Source organism: Sorex araneus, chromosome X (genome assembly GCF_027595985.1).
Source record: "Sorex araneus isolate mSorAra2 chromosome X, mSorAra2.pri, whole genome shotgun sequence".
NCBI classification, from domain to species: domain Eukaryota; kingdom Metazoa; phylum Chordata; class Mammalia; order Eulipotyphla; family Soricidae; genus Sorex; species Sorex araneus.
Window position 1 is genome coordinate 342,137,798 of NC_073313.1, and position 14,138 is coordinate 342,151,935.

Below are 14,138 nucleotides of genomic sequence, written 5' to 3' on the forward strand. Positions count from 1 at the left end.
TAATTTCATAGTAAAAAGAAGGTCAAACAAAAATTAAATATTTATATTTATCTATGTCACTTTCTAGAACCTCACATATGCATGTTTTTTCAAAATTGAAGTCATTCTTTTGATTTATTATTTATTTTATTGCACTTGTCAATATTTATATCCTAAGCATAATTACCTAAGACTGCCTCGTGTTTACCACTTGGTTTCATGCATCATGAAGGGAATATGTCATAATCTACTTGATCTTTATTCATATGTCACATCATATATTCCTAAAACGTATGTCAATAATTACATTTTGGGGCCATTCCAGAGGACAGCATGCAAATATCAGCAGTATGACTCTGAATGGTTCATTTTATGTGTCAGCTTGAGTGGTTCAAGGGAATGCCTGGATATTTGGCTAAGCATTATTTCTGGGTGTTTCTGTGAAAATGTTTCACTGAGATTAACATTTTAATTGGAAGGTTCAGGAAAGCAGATTATCTTTTTCAAGGTGGGTGGGCATCAACTGCTGAGGACCAGGATGCAACAAAAGGCAGAGGAACAGAAGATTTGCCCCTTCTTCTGATTGAGTGAGTTGGACATTTGTCTTCTCCTGCTCTAAAATCAGATTTACACATCGTCTTCTCTGATTCTCAGTTATCTGAACTCAGGCTAAATTACAACATAGGCTTTCAGTTTGCAGATGGCAGAAAATAGGACTTCTCAGCCTCGATAATCACATAAACTGTTTCTTCGTAATGAGTCAATACCATTGAAACTGTAGAGATGATACAATTTTTATATGGTATAAAACACATAGTGCAATGTTATAGTATATAAATATGTGATACATATGCAAATTAGTTTAACATATAATGAAACATTTTCCTCTAAAAATTCTTGGCTTCTAGGTTCTTAGCAATAGAAACTCAAAAGATAAAATTAGTTTGTGTGTAGGTAAGCCAAATAGTTTCCTCAGTAGTAAACAAAATACAAATAACACTAGATATAGATGGAGAACTGTGATATATATATGTAGTCATTAACCATAAACTGACTCTGTACTCCCAACAAATCATTGTATCTTTTTGTTTTCTTTGGTTAAGAATGGAGCAGTAGAAATTTTGGTGCTTTTATTTTTAATGGAAATATCAATTCTAAAAAAAATAATTCACACTAAAACTAGGTTCTGGGGTAAACTATATCCTTATTCTTAGTAGAAATTGGTGGAAACAAAAGTTTATGCAGATTGAGAAACCAATTTAAAAACAAGCATAAAAGTGCTAAATGACACAATGTTTATTATTTTTGCTTCCTTCTCAAGTGTAGAGTGTTAGATTTTTAGTGGTGTCTAAGCACTTAAGTCCCAATGAAAAACATAGACTTCGTAGCCAAAAACTCTTGATGGGGTCCTTGTTTCACAGGTCGCAGCATTGGTAGCCAGTAAGCTTTCCCTAGGGTCCTCAAAGAAGCATGGACACTGGTGATATCTGAATCAGTTAGCTCTTTCCTGTTTGGTGAATGATAAAATGATGGGCTGAAGCAAGAGTGTGAGCAAACTCCCTTACTCCAGCCTCCCTCCTCTCCCCTCCCTCCTCATAAACAAATGTGTGTTCATTCTTCATTTCTAACCATTCAGTGGATATCATCAGCTTGGAAGATTTCAGGGTTTGTAAACTAGAGTGGCACTGACCTATTAGCCTCATTAACCAAAAAGGTTATAAATAGTGTAGGCTGCAAATGTACTTCCTTTAGAAATATTTTAAACTTTTCAACAATAGAAAACTATTGACTGTCTTCTTATTTTTACCCCCAGAGAAGGAGAATGAGGAAGAATTGGGAATATAACAAAGAAGACTCCTGTCTCGTGGGCCACACTTCTAACACTGGGAAGCCATGCTCCTGCAAATCGCTCAGCCTTCTTGAAATTTTCTGCTAATAATAATAAAAACCTGAGAAATGTTTAATTCTCAAAGACAATCAATGTACAGTAGAAACAGGTGCATTCACAGCATTGTTGCCAACACTGACATAAAGTTGTCCTCAACAATGTTCTGTAACAACATTCTGAATTTTCAATAAATGTTGCATATTAATTCAAATGTACACCATACTAGTAATCCTTTCCTTTGAAATTTCTTCTTATAAGTATGGCTTCAATAGAATATAACATTTGAAATTCTTGTGAATCGATTCAAGCTTATTTATACTTGGAGATATAGAAAGCCAAGCTTTGTGTACCTTGAGAAAGTTAAATTATATAATGAAAAACCACTTTGTAATAATTCCACACAGAATAGAGTCAGTTTTGTGTTAAATAACCTATAGGAAGTACCAGAGAGGTAGTACAGCAAAGTTGTTTGCCTGATACATAGCCAACCTGTATTAAATCCCTGGCATCTTATAGGGTGTCTGCCCAGCCCTTGAGCATAGGAATGATCCTTGAATGTAGAACTAGTAAAAAGCCCTGGACACCAATGGTTGAGGCCCTCTGACAATAATATATATTATATAATCATTTACTGGAACACAAATATGATCAAAACTTACATGAAAGAGTAGCTTTCCTAACTGTTCATTTCATGTGAATACATTTTCTTTTAGTTTTACTTGTTTAAACTATTTTCAATCCATCGATGTTTAGTATTATTTTCTTTTATGCAGTAGAATAATAATCTTAAATACCTATAAACGTAATCTAAGATTTTTCTCAATATTACTCTTTCAGCAGTTAATAATCTTGCTCTTTATTGCTCTCCTTGAACCAGATTCTTGCATCAACTAATCTATCAGTACTGTCATCGGGAGGATTCAACCTTAAGGAAATGTTTCTGAAGTAGGGAGTGAAAGGAGAGTTCAAAATAAATGTACAATGAGTAACACGTAGATACAGAAATACATGTATGTGTGTATGTATTTTGAAACCTGTTCTTGCAAAATTTCATTTTGGAAAGAAAAGCCTATCAAAGCATATCATTTTAATTATACTTCTATTACCAGGGGACTATGAAAGTGTATATTAAATTAATGGAATGGATTGCCTTGGTTCCACAGTGGTTATTAGCAGGAAGAGCTCCCAGTTTTCTTATTATGTACATCACTAACTTTAATTGCATTAGGCTGAGCTGGGAGAGCTATTTTTAGGAAATATTTCATCCACAAAACAATTTCTGTTGGCTGTCTGCCTACTACAGCTCCAGGACTAAGGTTTCTCTCGTAAATGTTAACTTATTATTTCTGTCAGTCATACTTTAGCATGTATTTACTCATTAACATACCCAAAATGACTTTGGCAGTCAAAACTATTCGGTGAGGTTCTAGGACGAAGCAGGTAAGGGAGAAGGTGGACCTAGTGCATTGGCTTAGCAACAGGTGTGTGAACACATGCACACATTTGATCTAGGGGAACCCAACATTAGCATTGAGCTCTTGGATAACATAACTTGAAGTTTATACTAATAGGGGAAATCAACGTTCACCTCATTGAGAACAATGAAGATTTTTTTAAAAAAAAAGTCCAAGTACTGAATAAATTAACTCTTTAGTTGAATTGAGTCCAACAACTCACTTAGCTGTCTGAATTTAGCCTCAAATTGCAACTGAATTTGGATGGTAACTATAGTACAAGGCATTAGTGTTATATTTTGGGCACCAAGGTCTTGATCAGAATTTAAGAGCCACAATTAGAAGGTAATTTACAAATTATATACTTTAAATTTATCATTTGATATATAAGCTCATGAAGAGCAATTTATACAGTCTTTAAGTAGAGGAATTTGAAAGTCTTTCAAAATTTAAGATACGCTAGTCACCTACTATAAGCATAACGATCACGAAATTATGAAATCCCATTAATCACCGATTTCTCGGGCGGGTTCAGTAACATCTCATTTCGTCCTTTCCCTGAGATCTTAGAAGTCTATCTCGACTCGGCCCTCCTAATGATGTTGCACTGGGGGCTCTTCAGGGTCAGGGGAATGAGATCCAGCTTGTTACTGGATTTTGCATATGAATACACCATGGGAAGCTTGCAAGGCTGTCCCATGGGGGCAGGAAACTCTCAGAAGATTGCCAGTTTCTCCCAGAGAAATAGGCTAAAGATATCACTTCTGGGAGCTCGATTTTAAGTCTCTCTCTGGATGTTGGCCGTTGATGGGATTACACATACCTGGGTTTCTCTGCCGGTACCTTCATGCATGAGGTCTGTCTGAACATGTGGAGAGGGGCCTCCAGCATGGCTGTAGCTAGGTTCCGGTGGTCTTTGGTTGCCAGGAGCTCTGCTTGGGGTGGGGAGGGAAGCTGGAGCCCATCCCCTCCGAGGGGCCCCGGGGAAGACAGCCAGGCATGTGGGCAAGAGACTCTTTGCCAAGCATAGCGATATTTATATTTATAATATGGACAAAGATATATGTAGTACTTCTCATATTTTAAAAAGATCAGGAAAAGCTTCAATATTTTAATATCAAAATAAGCTAAGGGGCTGGAGGGATAGTGCAGTGGGTAGGGACCTTGCCTTGCACACAGCCAACCGTAGTTCAATCTCCGGCATCCCATATGGTTCCCCAAGCACCACCAGGAATAAATCCTGTGCAGAGAAACCTCTGAACATCGGTGGATGTGACCCAAAAAGACAAAACAAAAGGAAACAAAAATAAAATAAGCTAAGTGTATGCATACTGTGAAATAACATAGAGTTTACAAAAATAGAAGAACTATGATTTTGGGATACTGTATATATTATTAGAGGTTCCAATACATGTCATAAAAAATAAGCATAAGGCATAGTCAAATTTATATAAAATAAGTCATGCAATTTAATTCATAAATTAGATAATTTGTAAAAATATACATACTTCATATGTGTAAAATTAATATAATTCTCTGTACATATTTTAAACATATGACAGAGTTTATATAGAATTGCTACATTAAACATATGTATGCCATTGAAGGAAGGTTCAACATTTGAAAAGATATGAGAAATGAGTTTGAAAAGAAAGTTATAGGCATTAATATTCTATATTTATTTCATCAACATTAACTATGCATACATATTAGTCATGCATGCATGATTAATAAATGCATAAAAATTAAAAAGAAACAAATACCCATTGAAGAAGATATTAGAATGTACAAAGAAATTTCAAGAATTTATGTATCACTTGTATCACTTGTCATCCCATTGATCTTCGAGTTGCTGGAGTGGGCGCCAGTAACATCTCCATTTGTCCCTGTTGCGTGCTAGTGCAGCCCAATGATATCTGCTTGCTTGAATTTATGAGAGAAGCAAAATAAGATTGAAAGGTGAATTTTGGAATGAAATTGAGAGAAGGGAGGTGGGAAACTGCACTCATTTCTCATTACATTATATGAAATTTCCTCCTTCAAATTAGGAAATTGGTTCTCAGGTTTTTTCATGGAGGTCTCACCAAAGCAAAGAAGAAAATCAAATCCAGATGACTAATTTCAAAGCCTTCTCAGGAAAAGTGTGACCTTTAGGAAATATTATGTATCTTAGTTTTTCCTGCATCAAGTGCTTCTTAATCCATCTGGGCTCAGAGAGTTAATCTTTAAAGATAAATTAATTAAAAAGAAATTTTTATCTCCATTGCATGTCCATTTAATTATTCAATACTTATTTAAACAATAATTGGAGGAATATTATTCTATTTTTCACATGATTATAATCGTAAAGTAGTAAAGTAATTTAAGTATTGGATCTAAACATAAATCTACGTCTCTAAATGAGTTTTTTTTTATATTTTTCAGATACCACATTGCACAAAATAAAAGAAATTTATATTGTTTGAAGCTCTTAACCCTAATTAGCAACTGAGAAAATAAGAAATCTTCAGACCCAACCTATCTTAGTCTCCATCTCAGTTATAAATGTCTAGAAATTCATATAGTTTTTCAAGACATGCTGCTTCAAATTTTTAAGACATGTTCCTCTAAGATGGGCTAAGTTTCATTTCTTCTTTCTTTTCTTTTTTCTTTTTTGGTTTAGAGCTGGCAGTGTTCAGGGCTTACTCCTTACTCTGTAATCAGTATCACTCCTGTGGACTAAGGAACCATATGAAGTGCTGGGAACCAAACCTAGTCAACTACTTGCAAGGCCAGTGCCCTGCCCACTGTAATATCACTCGGGCCCCTTTTCCCTTAAAAAGTATTATTTTTAACATTGCCCACATGGGAGAGCCTCGCAAACTCCACATGGTATATCCAAAACTAGTAACAATGCTGGGTCTCATTCCCCTGACCCTGAAAGAGCCTCCAATGCAGAGTCATTGAGAAGGACAAGTAAAGAGAGGCTTCTAAAATCTCAGGACTAGGATGAATGGAGACATTACTGAGACTGCTCGAGAAATTCGATGATCAACGGGATGATGATGATGATGATGATTGTCCCCTTATTAGCTAGTCTGAGAATACAACTCAGAAAGGCTCAAAGTGTTTTCTCTCTAAGAGCAAACCTAAGATTTCTTGTTCAATGCCCTATAGCCCTATATGCCCTGCCCCAACACTAAGCATAGAATAATTTGATCTAATTTTTTGCATAAGATATTGATTTTTAGAGGCCACACTACAGTGTTTATGCATATTATGTGCTAATCACAAATTCAAAAATATGTTTACATAACTGATGCAAAGTTAAATTTTTCCTATCACTCAATATTTTTACAATCGGTTTCCTGGATTTAAAATACGAATCCTAAAATCTTAAGTTAGATTAAATTTTACCTGGCTTATTCATAATCTTAGACATCAATAACTTTCTGACCATGTTTTATGTTTTGTTTTATTTCCTTGATAGCAACATAAAGGGAACTGTTCGAAAGAACTGTCAATGAATGTGCAGCTTCTATAAGATTAATTTTCCATTTCTGCACAGTTCGAAGCATAATAAGTTCATCACTTCACATCCACTAAGGGGATTGCTTTGTTTTCATTGTGTGCATTTTGCACTGACAAGTTTTGTTTTGTTTTCTTTCTCAGATATAGTGACATCAGTTTGTGTTTTATAATAAAAATTCTGTCAATGCCATGGATTGATCAGTGATATGCTTTGTAAAGAGAATGTAATTAAGCAAATCCAATAGAAATAATTGCAACTGTATACTAATTTTTACTCCAAATTAGCATAATAATAACTAATACCATGCAATTTATACAAAATTCATTTTCTAATTTGATAAGCATAGCAGCATTTTGATAATTTATTGGTAGATGGTATTATCTATTTTATTGTAAGTATGAGAAATAGGATTATATGCTTGTAATGTGTTTGATGTCACATAAATTAGCTAATTGTTGTATAAAAATTTCAACGAAGGAATATATAATTCATGACACTGGGCCTTATATTCTTTTGGCTCACCAAAAGAATTGATACAAACTTAAAACTAAGAAGGTAATTAAATTTAATGAAAAATACTTAATTCAACTAAAATTTTAATGAAAACATTGCTCTAAAGATGTAAATTTGTACATGAGAATATAAACTTAAAAATGGTGAATAATTATAACCAAAAGAAAACACATTTCACCTGAATTAACTAAGATAAATTATAGTTTATGATAATAAACAAAAAAATTTAAGGAAACATGCCAAAATTATAATAAAGTCAAATCAATAGCAAGACACAACAGTTATGGATGGACATAAAGTTAATACACTAGCTTAAAATTACATTTAAAAAGCAGCTGGTAAAATAATAACAAACACAGGGCAAAGCAATAGTACAGTGGATAGGGCATTTGCCTGTCATGCATTGGCCCAATCTCAGTATTTCATTAGTTCCTCTAAGCCCCACTAGAGAGGGACTCTTAGCTTAGAGTCAAAAGTAAGCGCTAACATCACTCAGCACAAAATAAAAAATATCAATAGCATAATAGCAAACATATTGTCTTATGGAGATATTTTTAACTAATTTTTGGAACCTATAATGATGAACTACTGTCAACTTAAGTAATGTATAGGATACCCAGATTTAATAATTATTAAATTTAATAATATTAATTTTATGCAAAACACTTATGCATATAATTTGTGATTAGTTCTACATAAAATTCAAAACAGGCAACTTAACCACTACTTTGCCTTGCAATACTGTGGGGTTGGGGGGAGGGGAGAGGAGAAGAAGTCAGTAGTAGTGGGAGGCCAGCTAAATAGCATCTGTGATTTTCTTTTTCTTTTTTTTTTAATTTAAATTTTATTGAATCACCACGTGGAGGGTTACATAGTTCTCAGGATTATGTCAGTTATACAATACTCAAACACCCTTCCCTTCACCCGTGCCCATATTCCATCACCAACCACCCCATTAAACCTCCCGCCCCCTCCCGCCCCCCCAGTCCCCGCCCTTGTAAGTGATAAGTTTCACTTCGTTTACGCTTTATCTTGGTTACAGTCCATGTTTCAACACATAACTCACTACTGTTGCTAGGGTTTCCCCCAAAAAAGAAAAGACAGTCCCACTGTCAAGGAAGCATTTGATGGCTCTCCATTGCTGAGAATGTAGAGATATTAAGTCCCGCTGTTTGTTACATAACTTTTCTATTTTTTTTCCCCCCTCATCCTATCCCGCGCCACCAAGATCATGCCTGTTTAGTAATCACCACGCTGCCTGACAAAGGGAAAACAAATCAAAAAAGATGGTTATTTCCCGTTATCAGCGGTGTGGGGCTCTGGCTTAGTTGATAGCCTGGTAGAATGTCTGTGATTTTCTTATGTCCCGATCTGAATATTATTTAGTTTATGGAAATTCATGCCTAATGCTATGACATATGCACAGTTCAGTATACTTAAGAGAATTTTAGGAGTGAGGCAAGTTATTTCACTCTTCTACTTTAAAACCCTCAAAATGCCTTTTCAAACTTTGAATACATTTTCAGCTGTAGTCTGCCCACGACTTCCGGACTTCCTCTGAGCTGTTTGGTCTTGCTCTGGACATGCTCATTATATGGCATGCAATGCAATGATCATGCTGACCCCTACCACCACCACTTACACGGGAGTGCGCGCACGCGCGCGCGTGCACCCACCCACACACACACACACACACACACACACACACACACACACACACAACCTTACTTCTCCGTGGACTTGCCCAAGTCGCTATTTGTTTCTTGCAATTTGAATTTCTTTGTTTCCTCTTTCAAGGAAACAATTAGCTCAGACATGGAAGCAAGAATGCAGCATTTATATACAGCAGATGTCACGCAAAAATTATCCAAGTAATTTTATGGTAAAAATGGGAGAAGGGGAGTGCTGCCAGAGGAGGTTCCTGAGGTGACTAATGTGACTGTAGGCAGGAGAGAGGCAGCAGACTCAACAAGGAAGTCCACTGCTTCCCCTCTCCCCACCTCGGTCACCACAATCAAGGGAAATCAAGGAATTATAAAGTTTGCTTGGAGCCCCTACTCAGCACTGACTTCACATCCCACCACTCCCACAAGGCAGCCATCAAGGTATCCCTGCTGTCCACGTGTTCTGTGTGGTGTAGGAAATGATCCCAACCATCCAATTCCTCAGGGAGCCACGAACTCAGAGTGCAGTGAGGAATTGCCCTTTACAGGAAAGGAAAAGTCAATCCTAGCCCGTATCCAGGCCTTTCGAGTCCATCTCCTTTCTATCGGAAGAAGGACTTTCAGGAGGAGACAGATAATGAAGTATCACAAGATTGCTGGGAAATAAAGGGAGCTAAAGGAAGATCAGAGAGGTAGGTCAGATATATGGTCAGGAAAGGACATGGGCTACTCCAGAGTGGAGCGAGTCCGAAGTACGGAACTCAGGAGGGAAGATGTGGGAAGATGTGGGCAGCCTGAGCTCAGGCAGCAGATGCTTGCAGCTGTAATACATGGGCACAGGTGGCACACGCTGGCAGCCCTCGTGAGCATCCTTCCTTTGTTTGAGTCTAGTTTATAAACACTTTCCCCAATCCGATCCTGTGCAGCCCATCGCTAGGGTGGTTGCCAAGAAAGTCTGGAGCAGTTCGTAGCATGATTTTGATATTCTGCACCTGACCTTTGTTGCTGTGTTGGAGCCTCTCCTCTCTGGCCACTTCCTCTCAGGGAGCCTACTGCACTTGCTTGGAATTCTGCATCTCAATAGATTCCCTAGCTCCTGAGATGAATCCTTTGTGTTGATGGCCTCTGTCCCTTTGGGCTTGTTCAACTTTCAGACTTTCAGATTTTCTACAAAACCCATATTATTAGAGTGAGTCCCCACTCTAAGCAGACCTATTATTTGTTTAATTTTTAAAATTTATTTTAATTTATGTAAAATCCACAGCTGTTGATACAAGTCTAGAGATCAAAATGATTAGATAACAAAGCTCCAATATTAAAATCAATAAGTATTGGGACTGGAGCAACAGCATAGCAGGTAGGGCATTTGCCTTGCACACGGTCGACCTGGGTTCGATTCCCAGCATCCCATATGGTCCCCTGAGCACCACCAGGAGTAATTCCTGAGTGCAGAGCCAGGAGTAACCCCTGCGCATCACCGAGTGTGACCCGAAAAGCAAAAAATAAATAAATAATAAAATAAAATAAATAAGTATAAAAAATCAATTTTGATGTGAACATTTTTATATCTGATCATGGGCTGTTAAACCCTTGTCTATGAAATTATTAAGCTGCTCGTTACTAGTTGAGCCTTCTGTATTATTATTGCCTATTGAGTGTAGTTGGCTTCTATGTTACTTTCCATATAATTAGGTGTGTCCCTAATTGAATTTCAGTTGAAGAATTAGGAGACAAGGTCCAGAGATTTCAGGATCTATGGTTTGGGCCAATGAGTTGAAATATGGAATATGGGACATGGGCAAGCTGCTGGGTCTTCTGGAGGTGAGGCAGAGGAAACTGCCCACCAGGATCTGAGAAGGCCACCTGGATCTGAGAAGGGGAAACTGCCCACCTGGTTCTGAGTTTGCACTGGGCACTGGTTGGCACCAGTGTACTTGGAACTATTCATGACTTGGTCTCTCTGTACAGAGTATTCATGAGCAATGGAGTTGAATCGTGGCAGGTCCTTGGCTCCTTCATCTCCCAAGGGAGGCCCAGAGTTTTTAGCTATGGGGATCAGTGTTTGAATAAATTTTAGCTGCTTGGTGTGTATCTCCTCAGAAATTTAGTCGGGAATCAGTAAAACGGGGCGCATGGGTGAGTCAACATAGTGGTGGCTATGGGAAATGGACCAGACCTATTATTTACACACAAATCATAGTTTCCTTATTAGTTAAAATTGTTCTAGCAGTATAAGCACTTGGTCTGATATCATATGAAAAGTGTCACATGTATGGATTTTTTTAAAATAAATTTAAAAATATAAAAGAAACTCATTTTCTTTATCACCCCTGTCTCTTTGATAAGTTGTTCTATAATATGTGACAAGACTTTGGAAATCATTAGGCCAAAGTTCAACAGGGAAGACAACCAAATCAATACAAATACTGCAGACTTGTATTTTCTTAAAGACACAGGAGCTGGGAGTTTCATGGCTTTTCTTTTTCTTCTTTTTTTCCGTCTTTTTTGTATAACCCCAATTTACTCTAAGCAAGAAAAACATAATTGTACTGTCAAGTAAACTGAACTGAGGATAGCTTCATGTTATGTCTTCTAGAAGTGAAAATCACACAGATGTGGGGTAGAGGGATTTTGGTTAAAGGAGAGATATATGGGCTTGAGGACCTCTCTGTAACAATCTCCTCAGGAAGCACACCAAAGATACAAGGGAATTCGTCATGAGTGTGTCTTCATCAACCATCTTTAAACTTTCATTATATTCTTGTCTCTGATTTGCCTCTATCTGATTAGTCTTTACATTTGGTATTTGCTTCCAAATCAAATCCTGACCCCAAATTCTTTTGCTGGCTACCAGATTTTTTTTTTTTGGCTAAACATGCAAAAACTGTCGCTATCTGTCCATCTCAGTGTGTTTTGTTATCAGCACTTAACTCTATTTGTAATTATTTTATTAATACATTTTTGTGCTTATCCCCATCTCAAAGTCTATGAAAGAAAGTAAGGCTTGTTGCTTTACTTCACAACAGTACCTCCAGTTTTCAGTGTTTGGTACACGAATGAAAGTCATGAAAAGCTTTCTGTGAATAAAGAGTGAATAAAGAGGAAAATTTAAAAGTGAGAAAAATAACACATAGCTGTATCAGAAAAAGCACTGTGTGCCCAATAACTATTATTGGAGTGATACTCTTTGTTTTTAAATAGCATCCCAGATTACAAAGTGTTTTTGTATTGATTACCTCATTTGATTCTATCAACAACCCTGGGTCCGAGCAGCAGAGAGATGTTCACAAATATAATATGGCTTGTCCTGAGTAATTCAACTGGGAAATGGTAGAGTGAGTCCAGGACCCATGGATCATATACCCCCTCACCCTCTGACCTAGACTGGAAATACAGTGTGTTTTGATGAAGCTGCTTTTGCAGAAAGCATTTTATTCTTATGTGTACCAAAATTCTATGTTAGCTCTGGCAGCTTGCTTCATTACAGAAACATCAATATTTGCACAAAATAAAACCATCTGATAAATCTCCCAAAGCCGTAGTTTAAGAGGTGCTTTTTACTCCCCATTTCCTATTGTTTTTGCTAAATAGAACACTTTTCTGCCAAAAGGTGTTTTTTTGAGCTAGCACTTACCCTATGTCAATGAAATTCATAGTTATATTTAAATATAAAATGCCATTTGTACTTGAGTCAACTGATGTAGGGATAAATTTTTTTAATTGATGTATTAACATCTTTTTGCTCTCTGAACTTTCAGAATATTCATTACTGATCATATTGACGATCCTGCATAAATCTAAAAGGAATCAGGCGAGCTGGTGCTGTCAACACTTTCCTTAAGATTAATTTTTTTTAAAAAAATAGGTAACAACTCGTTCTCACTATGGTCTATACTTCTTACACATTTCTCTTTACTTTTATTGGGACTCTGGGTGTGAAGTAAGAATGAGAAGGGAATCAGATGTGTAATGATTATCTAATGTAGTTTTTGTTTCTGTTGTTTTCTGGTTTTTATTTATTTATTTATTTTTTGCTTTTTGGGTCACACCTGGTAATGTACAGGGGTTATTCCTGGCTCTGTACTCAGGAATCATATGAGATCATATGGGACCATATGGGATGCTGGGAATCAAACCCAGGTTGGCTGCTTGCAAGGCAAATGCCTTACCCGCTGTGCTACCGATCCAGCCCCAAGGTGTTTTTTGTTTTTTGTTTTTTGTTTTTGACTTTTTGGGTCACACCCGGTGATGCACAGGGATTACTCCTGGCTCTGAACTCAGGAATTACCCCTGGTGGTGCTCAGAGGACCATATGGGATGCTGGGAAGGCCTCATGCAAGGCAAACACCCTACCCACTGTGCTATTGCTCCAGCCCCCATCTAATGTGGTATTTGGATTCCTAGAAAACTACAGCACACCAGGAAAAGTGAATTGCTTTAGGTCAACCAAGATAAATTAGGAGATACTATTCATTTTGTTTCTCTTTCCCTCAGATACATTCACGCATGTTCATGCACACACACACACACACACACACACACACACACACACACGAGTGCTCAGTCACGCTGACCTTTCATCTGACCACAGAAAAATTATGACAAGAGGACTTCCTCCCCAAAATGTCAAAGCATGTTTTACTAAAGCTCCCTTTCCTTTCCAGAAATGTGAGACTGACAGCAAGTCACTTAACTCTGTCCAGCAGCAGCTGTGTGGTTTTTGCATAATTAATTATTTATACCAAGGCAGACACAGTAATTAACATCCAGATGAATATGATATTCTGATCAGAAATACTTTGCATTTCAGCCATCCCTCAAGCAAGTAACTGTCAAAACTGGACTGTTTGACAGAGTGGGGCCTGCCAAAAACCTCCCAGACATCTGTTCTGTAACAAAAAGAACAGATTCTCAAAGCAGTGCGTACATATATTCACTAGTTTCAGTAGGCAAGGAATAGTTGATTACCTTTTCACAAATTCTGGTCAATTATGTCTGGTTCCAAGAACATCCTTCAGCAGCTCACAGAAGGGCTGAATTTTAAATGAAAAATCTCTGTCTCTGAGTGCCAGCCCTGCAAATGCAGTCAGAGACAAGACCCCATTCCGTTCTTCTTCAGATCTGTGAAT